General features: G+C 41.3%; 1 pseudogene; it reads left to right on the forward strand.

Moving 5' to 3' along the window:
• Window positions 1–8,106: 8,106 nt before the first annotated feature.
• LOC118845162 lies at window positions 8,107–8,198 on the forward strand (annotated as a pseudogene).
• The last annotated feature ends 1,463 nt before the right edge of the window (window positions 8,199–9,661 follow it).

Consider the following 9,661-nt stretch of genomic DNA (forward strand, 5'->3'; position numbering starts at 1 on the left):
TCTGAACCAGCATCTCAATTAGCCAAACTTTGATTGATGTCCTTGTTGGGAGAGGGCTTCATGACATTCAGAGTTCATTTTTCTCAAGCCGGCAAATCCAAATGTGTTTCTTCTCTATTTTTTGAAATCCTGAACTTAAACGCCAAATAAAATTAGCATTTCTATATAGGTAGTAGAACAAGGGGAAAAAAAGGACTTCATGAAACTACAGATCTTGATTGCACATAGCTTTTCTAGATCTCAGGCATATTCCCACTTCTGCATTTCAGTCTCTTAATTCTCGGTGTGTAGATCGCTCCCTCAATATCTCCTGTCCCTGTGTCAGTCAATAAATATAAACATCATGTGCCAAGCACAGTGCTAAAGACGGGGATACTAAGAAAGCTAAAAGGATGTCTTTGGTCTCAAGGAGCAAACAATCTAATGGACTATGTGTAGTCAGTGGTGGGTGGTTAAATTTCTAGTCTAATGTCTAATGGGCTTTTCTAGTCACTGGGCTAGCTCCTTCTGAATATTCTTAGACCAGATTACAAATATCTTCAGGCCACAACCATGCCCACCCTACCCCTCAGTGGATTTTAATCCAGAATTAACAATCCCAGTGGATTTTCTTCCCACCCTTTCTCAACTGTTCTCTTGTCTTTCTGTTCCCACCTGTGTGGGTGGGTATCCTATGGGAATTTACTGACTAAGAAACAGTAGAGAAGGCAGTGTCTTGCTGGGGCTCACCTACTATTCCCTCCCTCATTTTCTTCATCTTCATGAATATAGTAGTATTTATTCCCCACCCCCACACAAGTCTTGAGTCACCTCTATTGTAGCTGCGAGGCATCTAAGAATAGCTATTTTCTTCCCTCCTTCCTCACCTCTCAGGTCAGGATCTTAGTTCTTATTTAAAAGAAATGAGAAGCAAAAGCACTGAAACTCGCTGTATAGCCCAGATCAGAATTAAAGCCTTTTCTGATCTGCCGATAAATCCTAGGACATTATCAACATTATTAATAAACATTGGTTCCTGTTGTGTACAGGAGCCCCCTGTGGAATGCAGGGCTCTGTCCTTGTGGGCCTGAAGTCTGGCTGGGGAGACCGGCCTGCCCACAGGAAGGTGAATGACAGCTAGTTAGACGCTAAACCCATAGTCTGCACATCATCTCCTCTGCCGATTACTTGGGGGGTGGCACGCGAGGAAGGGAAGGGAATAAGCATTTATGTAATTCCTATTCTGTGCCAGGCACTGTGCTATGTGTTTTACAAATATCTCATTTAATCCTCACAACCCTTTGAGGCAGGTGCAGTTGAAGAAACAAGGCAGAGGGGTTAAGTGACTTGCCAGTGTTCACACAGCTAGTGGATTTGGGCTGAATTTGAAGCCAGGTCTTCCTGACTCCAGGCCCAGCATCCTATCCACCGTGTCACCTACAGGTCCAATATCTGAAGTATCATATTTAAATTTAGCATTTGGGAGTGGCAGTATGATGTGGGCCGAGCACTGAATCTCGAGTCTGAGGACCTGAGTATGAATCCTGACTCTGCTTCTTATTTATTGCCTGAGTCAGCTTTGACAAGTCCCTTAACCTCTCTAGCTCATTTCTCTATAAAATGAGAGGATTGAAAGAGAAAGCCCCACTACTTCCAAGAGCAGTCCATTTCCCTTGACTGTAATTGATGGGAAGTTTTTATAAATCCAGCTTCTCTGTAACTACCATCCGTCTCTCTTTGTTTTGGAAGACAGCTGGAATGATCCAACCCTAGCACCCCAAGTTTCCAAGCTTAACATTCCCAATTCCTTCAACTAATTTTCCCTGGCCTGGCCTTCAGCACTTAGAATTTCTCCAATAACCCCCCCACAATGGCTAGATCCATTCACAGCCCTACTAACAGTGCATTAATGTTTCCTGTAGCCCTTCCAACACTGGTCATTTTCCTTGTCAACTTTGCCAATCTGAGATCAAATTTCAGAGTAGCTTTAATTCAAATTTCTCCACTTCAATCAAGGCTTATTAAGTGACTACTATGTACCAGGCACTATGCTAAATGCTGGGGATTCCAAAGAGGAATTTACAATGTAATAAAGGAGACATTATGCAAACAAATATATAAAAAGCAAGCTACATACAGGATAAATAGGAAATAATTAAGAGGGAAGGTGATCTGGAGCATTCTGTTACATAGCTATTGAATTTCTTCCTTTGGAAACTGCCTAATCATATCCTTTGACCATTTATCAAATAGTAAAAGACTCTCATTTCTATAAATTTGAATCCGTTTGCAATAAATAGAGCACTGGTAATATTTGTAAAGCACAGTGCCCAGCATATTAGACACTACAGAAATGCTGTTATTACTATTATAACTTCTGACATCTCTTCCTGTCCTTTGCCCCTACCCCACAAAGTCTGTGGAAGGCCTGGAATCCTAGTCTTAAACGTCAGTCCCAACAACTAGGGTTCTGCTACCTATTAATAACACTTCCCTGAAGCTTGCTTACTGCCTGAACTTCTGCCACATGCTCACTTCCAGGTGGTCCGCCTGTATTTCTGTCTGACTTTCTGCTGGACACCCCTGACAACTTCCTGCCTTCATTTCTTTCCATTGGTTGTCTCTGGCATCTCTTCCCTACCACTCTACACAGATCCCAGAACGACAGAATGAGTTATTTACTTTATTAGAACTGGGGGAAGATGAGCTGAGTTTTGTTCAAATTGATTTGGAGGCAGCAACAGGACACTCCTTTCTACACACTTAAAATCCCATCCATCCTCAAAGACCCAACGCAAAGTCCTCCCTAGAAATTTTCTCTGACCACTCTGAACCTAATCACTTCTTCCTACTTTGAGATTTCCCATCTGTTCCATCCATCTAGGCTGTATGGCACACTGCAATACATCCTATGAGCTCTCTTCACTTCTGTGTCCTCTCTCCAACAAGAGTCAGTGGTACCCAAAGGGTGTGCTGTAGCAAAGCACTGTGCTGAGAACTGGATGACACTTAACAACCGTATTCGCCGAGCTTATGTTTGCAATAACACCTACACAAGTCTAAAGATTTTCCCATGATGTGCCATTTCTTCACAGAAAAGACTAATAATAATGTGACATTAACCAAAAAAAAAGGTTTGAGAACCACTGCAAATTAGACCCTAAATTCCCTCAACGGAGAAACTGGCATATAGCTCTCAGCCACAGAGAAGAAAGGAGAAGATCCCATAGACTGGGTCTCCTGGCTGTTCAGCTATTCTATGATTCCCTTTCCTTCCTCCTCTGAAACTCCTCTATCTCTGTCACCCATTAACAAGCATTTATTAAGTGCTTACTGTATGCCAGGCACAATGCTAGGAGTGTAGGTCCTTGAGATACACAGTTCCTTGAAGAGTACATTGTGTATATTAAGGAATGGCCGAACAAACTGTGGTGTGTGAATGGAATGGAATATTACTGTAGGAAATGACAAATATTAGCAATTCAGAGAAACGTGGGAAGACTTGTAAGACTATACAGTGATGTAAGCAGAACTAGTAGAACAAAATACCCGATGACAATATGGAAAATTCAAAGAATAATTAAATATAGCACCTACTCTGGGCTCCCTTACAACTTGCCCTGGCAGGTTAGGTCCCCACCCCTCTGGGTGATTGCTGCCTCAGCTGCCAAGGATAACCCTGTGGGTGACTATCCTCCTAATACTGTACCTTCGAAGCTACCACTAGTGTGCTTCCTCTTAACAATCAGCAAGTAGACTTAACTAGCTTTTTAGAAAATATATTTACTAATATGGCATAAAAAAGAACAAAGCTTTCCCCCCAAAACCTGGGGCATTATCCCACAAAATTATGCAGAATCCAGGAATGTGAGCACGGATTTAAAGTACAATGGTAAGGAAGTATGCGTGTAGGTAACACACATGACCAAGGCAACTCACAATTCTGAAACAATAGAGTTTCAATGCCCTTTCTTTCTCTGAAGAGTGCACATGAAGTTCTTCATGGGCTAAGGGTTTGGTGATGCAGCAAGGTGGCACAAAGGATAGGGCTCTGGTTCTAAAATCAAGGAGACAGACCTGGGTTCAAAGTTAAATACTTATTTGCTGTGTGACCTTGGGCAAGTCACTTAATCTATCTGCCTCAGTTTCCTGGACTATAAAATGGTGATAATAAAAGCACCTCCCTTCCAGAGTCATTGTGAGAATCAAATGAGATAATACTTGTAAAAAGCTTAGCACACTGCCTTGCACACAGTAGGCACTTAATAAATGTTGGCTTCCTTCTTTTAGTAATGGGTGAGTCAATCTACTATTGAGCAAGTTGTCTTTTTTGTTTTTATTTCACAGTCACTTCTGAATATACCCCAAACCTAACCCCTTACCAGACTCAGCTATCCTTTCTTTTTCTGGAGAGTCCACAAGAAGTAAAATGTGGGGCAAGATATCAGTGATGGTTGAGTCAATCTGGCTGCTGGGCTAATTTAGACAGGCTGCTCAACCAATCGGCTATTGCAGGAATGGGTCGGGCTTCATATAAGGAGCAGATCTTTGCAGTGGAGAATTTAATCCCACATCCCCAAACCCATTAGTACTAAAAGGAACTTCTGGGATTTCACAGTCTGCTGTGTCCTGGAACTATCAGTATGATATCTGAAGTCATCACCCTTGACCTACACATAGCCTTTGACCAAAGGAAATAGCTTTGGTCTCTAGGAGTACTGTTCTCCTCTAAGACTGATTTTATTTGTTATTTGTCTTCTATTTAAAAATGAATGCATTTTTCCAGCGAGAAAAAAATCTGACATAGCTAAAATTAAAAAGTGGATGCTGGGAAGTTTGGGAACATTCGGGATTGGACTTCTACATCTTTATTCTGGGCATGCCATATAAGCCAATTTGTCTTTCTTATTAACTATATATATGACTTTTTCAGAAGTGCTTCTGAAGAGTTTCAACTCAGAGAAAGCTCAGCTACTGATGTTTCCACAGTGTTCATCTCTGGCACTGTATGGGTAAATCTGCTAGATTCTTCAGGCTCACTCATTGTTCTATGAGCAGTGGCAGGCTTCACCACATCCAGCCTCTGGCTCAGCTTTTTTCAGCAAAGACAGTGACTCTTAGCCTAGGAATGATTAAAAAAAAAAGCCTCATACCTTTTGACTCTAGGCAGGAAGTGGGGAGATGTCTAGCCTCTTCAGTTCCACAGTTCTTCTAGGTTCAAAGTAACCTACTTCAGTGAAAGATTCCACCCTTAAGGTGATCCTCCACTTATGTACACTTTCCAGAATTACCAGGTTGAGGTCTTATGCTGATGAGTGTGGGGGGTAGGGAAGGATGGGACAAAGGTATGGAAGCCATCTATGCCCTACAAGCAAATTCACTGTCTTTGCAGGCCTTTTTATATGCAATTGAGCTAATCAAGTCTCTGACCCTTTGTGTGTGATGGAGTACTTCCTTCCCATCCCCATCTGCGCTTCCCTTTTATATTTAGATGTTTCTGTCTTTTACTACTTCCAACTTTCAGTTTTGCTCAAATCCAAATGAGCATATCTTTATGTAAAACCAAAGCCAGACGCTCAGTAACTGTAATGACCAATCTTGCCCCATCCCCCCTTAGAGATGAGGAATTTAACCTTCCTTTTTTATTTGGAGAAGTGAGGAACTATGGGTGTGGAATGTTTGTATAAATACTGTTAAACCAGGTCACTGTTGGTGGTTTTGTGTTGAAAAATTAATTATTATATTGGAAATTTTATGGTGTGGATGAGGGATAGGGAAGTGTATTCAGAAACGATAATGAAGCAAAACCAAAAGGTACTAATAAAACTTTCTTCTAAAAGATGGTATCGTTAGCAGTTGGTGACCTGAAGCCTTGGTTAAAGGAGTCGAACAGGCTAGGTGATATATAATTCATATTGTTTATTCCCTTAAAGCTAGCAGATACATGATCATGGAATCAGAAGCAAACTTCTGATTGACTAAAAGAAGACAGACCAGGTTTAAGTAACAATCCAAACTCCAGTTTATGATCACCATATCATAAGAAAGGAAGTTCTTAGTTGGACAAGACAATTGACAAGGTAGTATCACTTAGAGTTTATGATCCCAAGATGCAAATGGCCCTAGAATATCAAGATAAGAGAAATCCCACTTCTGGTGGCAGACATCCTGTCACCAACAGGAAAGATACCCCTTGTCAATCTTATGTGACCTTTGAAGTTGCTTCCACAGAAAGGGTGTTTTTAAAGCAGAGCAAAAGCAGTTTGGAGGCTTTGGATATTATTGGGGTTCAAATAATCTGAAAGGATTGTCACTATATTAGCAAGAAAACTGAGTTTGGAGGCTGGAGGACTGGGATCTTGTAGGGACGGTAGGTAAGTACTTTCACTTTTCTCACACTCAGCTTCCTCATCTGGAAAACAAGGAGAATTCTCCACCTCAGAGAGTTGTGTTTTGTTTTTTTTTTTAATGGGAACATATGTATTAAATAAGGTTTCACTTACTAGCAGAAATAAGCCTTAGAGCTGGAATGATAAGCCGAACCTCCGGAGATACAAAGCCTGGGAGTCACCTGAAAGGTTGGAAGCCTTAGGCATGGGTAAGTCATCCCTTATCTCATTTCTGAATGAGGCAGCACTATCAGCATTTGAAGGTGAAGTCAAGTCCGGAGGATCCAGAGGCCTCAGCTAACTTTGCCAACCTTCTGGGTATTTTTCTTCTGCCTTGTGGGAGGATTGTTGTTGATCAGGAGTTTTTCAGTCATGTCTCCTATTAGGGATGATGCAAACAGGGTTAAGTGACTTGCCCAGGATCGCACAGCAAGTAAGTGTTGGAGGCCAGATTTGAACTCAGGAAGGTGAGTCTTCTTTACTCTAGGCCCAGGCACTCTATCCACTGTGCCACCTGTCTGCTCTTGTAGGAGGATAGGGAACTTCAATTCTATAAACATTTATTAGGGACCTATTATGTGGAAGGCATTACACTAGGTGGATACAAAGACAAGAAATAAAAATGAGTTGGTCCTTCCCAACAAGGAGAAATACAAAATAATTTGGAGACGGAGGAAATCTGCCTTATTTCTTCGAAGTTCTCCCCTTCTCTCTGTAAGCATGACCACAGGAGGAGGACCAGGAAGGTAAACTGAGACCCTGAAAGCTTAGAGCCACCTTGAACTCTTGCCTTTCCCATTCCGTTAGTCACTAAATCATATCAATTCTACCTCTATGCATAGCTCTAGAAACAGGCTCTTTCCCCTTTCCCATCACCACCACCCTCTTTAGCTAAAGTCCTTAATAATTTCGTTCTGTCAACAAGCCCACTATGTGCCAGTCATAATCCAAGGGAAGAGGGATACAGAAGCAAAAACAAATCAATCCCTGCCCTAAAGGATCTTACATTCTATTGAGGGAAACATGTACATAGATAAGTACATATAAAATACATTAATACAAAGTCAGGGGCAGTATGACAGAGGTCGGGGGATGTAGTAACAGCCAGGAGAAACAAGAAAGGTATGTTGGACATGGTACTTGAGCTGATCTTTGAAGGAAACTAGGGATTCTAAGAAGCAGAAGTAGTATGTGCTGGGCATGGGGGACAGTCTTGACAAAGGCCCAGAGACAGAAGATGGGTGTCATGTATGAGGAACATTACCTTATGATGGCCTGGCACCTCATCCTTTCTGGGATGTCCTCTTCTTCCTGCTTTATAACAAAAATCTGTAGCTTGGTCACCAAGCCCTTCTGGAGAAGGGGCAATGGAGAGGTACCTTTATCTATCAAGGTTGCTTACTAAGGGTCTGAAGTTATTCTGTGATCTTTGAAAGATTATGGAGAGTGTTTGTTTTGGCAGTTCATATACGAGAACTGGTAGGGCAGCCAGGTAGCACAGTGGCTAGAGTGCCAGGCCGAGAGTCAGGAGGATTCATTTTCCTGAGTTCAAATCTGGCCTCAAACACTTAACTAGCTGTGTGACCCTTCTTCGAAAGTCCCTTAACTCTATTTGCCTCAGTCTCCTTATCTGTAAAAACAAACTGGAGAAGGAAATGGAAACCGCTCCAGAATCTTTGCCAAAAAAACAACCACTACCCAAATGGGGTCACAAAGAGGTGGATATGACTGAACCGACTGAACAACAACATACTAAAACTGGAACAATAGAGATTAGCATGGTCTGTGTGCAAGGGTGACAGGCAAATTTGTGAAGCATTCTATATTTCTTACTTACTTGGAAAAAAAAAAAGATCATGGAGGCTCCTCTCAGGAGAGAAGTAGTAAACTCATGGGGCGTACATTTTCAAATATGGCCAAAGTCTTACTTTGCTTTCCTTGACTATGTTTACTCATAACAAGGGATAGTTCTATTGGTGTGAAGGGAGTCATTGGATATAAGAGAAAAGCCTTAAAAAAAAAACCAACCCAACATTTAAGAAAAGAAAGAGCACAGAAAACAGGAAAGGTGAAACTGGCCTGAAGAAGAAGCAAACTTTATCCCAATTTTCAAAAAAGAGAAGACGTAATGTAAAAATAATAAGCTAGTGAGCTTGACTTCAATTACTGGCAAAATTCTAGGAGGTATCATTAAAAGAATGGTTTGTGAGCATTTATTTTTAAAATAACTTTTATAGATAGCTTTGTTTTCACATCACCTCCATTTCCCCTGTATCCTCCCTCTCTCTTCTCAGAGAGCCCATCCATATAAGGAGATGTTGGAAAAAGAAAAAAAATGAAGAAAAGGAGAGAAAACAATCAGCAAAACTGAGCAAGGTGACTCTCTAGGAAGGCGCTTGAGGGGCTGCCTTGGGGAAGAGGGAATTGACTTGTTTATTTTGCTTGACCAAAGAGCAGAATTTAGGAACTTGTATGGAAATTATGACAAAACAGATTTGGGTTTGCCGAAAGGAAAAATTTCCAAACGATTAGAGACATGCCCCAGGAGGCAGCATTATTCTTCCTCACTCTGGATCTTCAAAGACAGGCTAAATGACAGGGATGGCAGAAAGAGGACCCCTGCTTAGGTTGCTCTAGATGAGTCTGTGGTCTATTGCAACTCTTAGGGGGTGGGGCTGGCAGTGGGGGGAGGTGGAGGCTTTGGTCTTTCATTCATTCAATATCCATTTATATAAATTTATTGAGTGTGACAATTGCTTGTGGAATAAGTGATTGAATGAATGTATGTATAAATAACCATCCACTATGTGCCAGGCCTTGTGCTAGCTACTAGAGGAAAAAAAGGACCAAAATGAAACAGTTTCTAGCCTGAAGGAGCTTAACATTTTTTTTTTCTGGTCATGGTTCCTGGTTCCTTCTCTTCCTTATTGTAGGGACCTAGGCTACTGAGCTACATAGACTCATGGCTCAACAGTCATCTACTCTATGGGATATTTCTTATTTTTATAACCTTTTTTATAATATATCATATCATATCATATAATGTAGTATAATGTAATATAACAATGGAATATTCTATTCTATTATGTATAACCTCATTTTTTTCCACATCAGTCACCCTGATAAACTTGGGGATATCCTCAACTCACCTTAAATTACCCAGTCCTGCTGGTCAACAGGCCTAATACCAAGCTTGCCAGTCCCATCCCAAACCCATTTTCATCTTTCTCTTGACTGTCTTATGTCTGCTCATATCACCCAACGTTGAAAGCTCAAGGCCACTTTGAACTTTT

The sequence above is a fragment of the Trichosurus vulpecula genome, chromosome 3 (genome assembly GCF_011100635.1).
Source record: "Trichosurus vulpecula isolate mTriVul1 chromosome 3, mTriVul1.pri, whole genome shotgun sequence".
In the NCBI taxonomy this organism is placed as follows: domain Eukaryota; kingdom Metazoa; phylum Chordata; class Mammalia; order Diprotodontia; family Phalangeridae; genus Trichosurus; species Trichosurus vulpecula.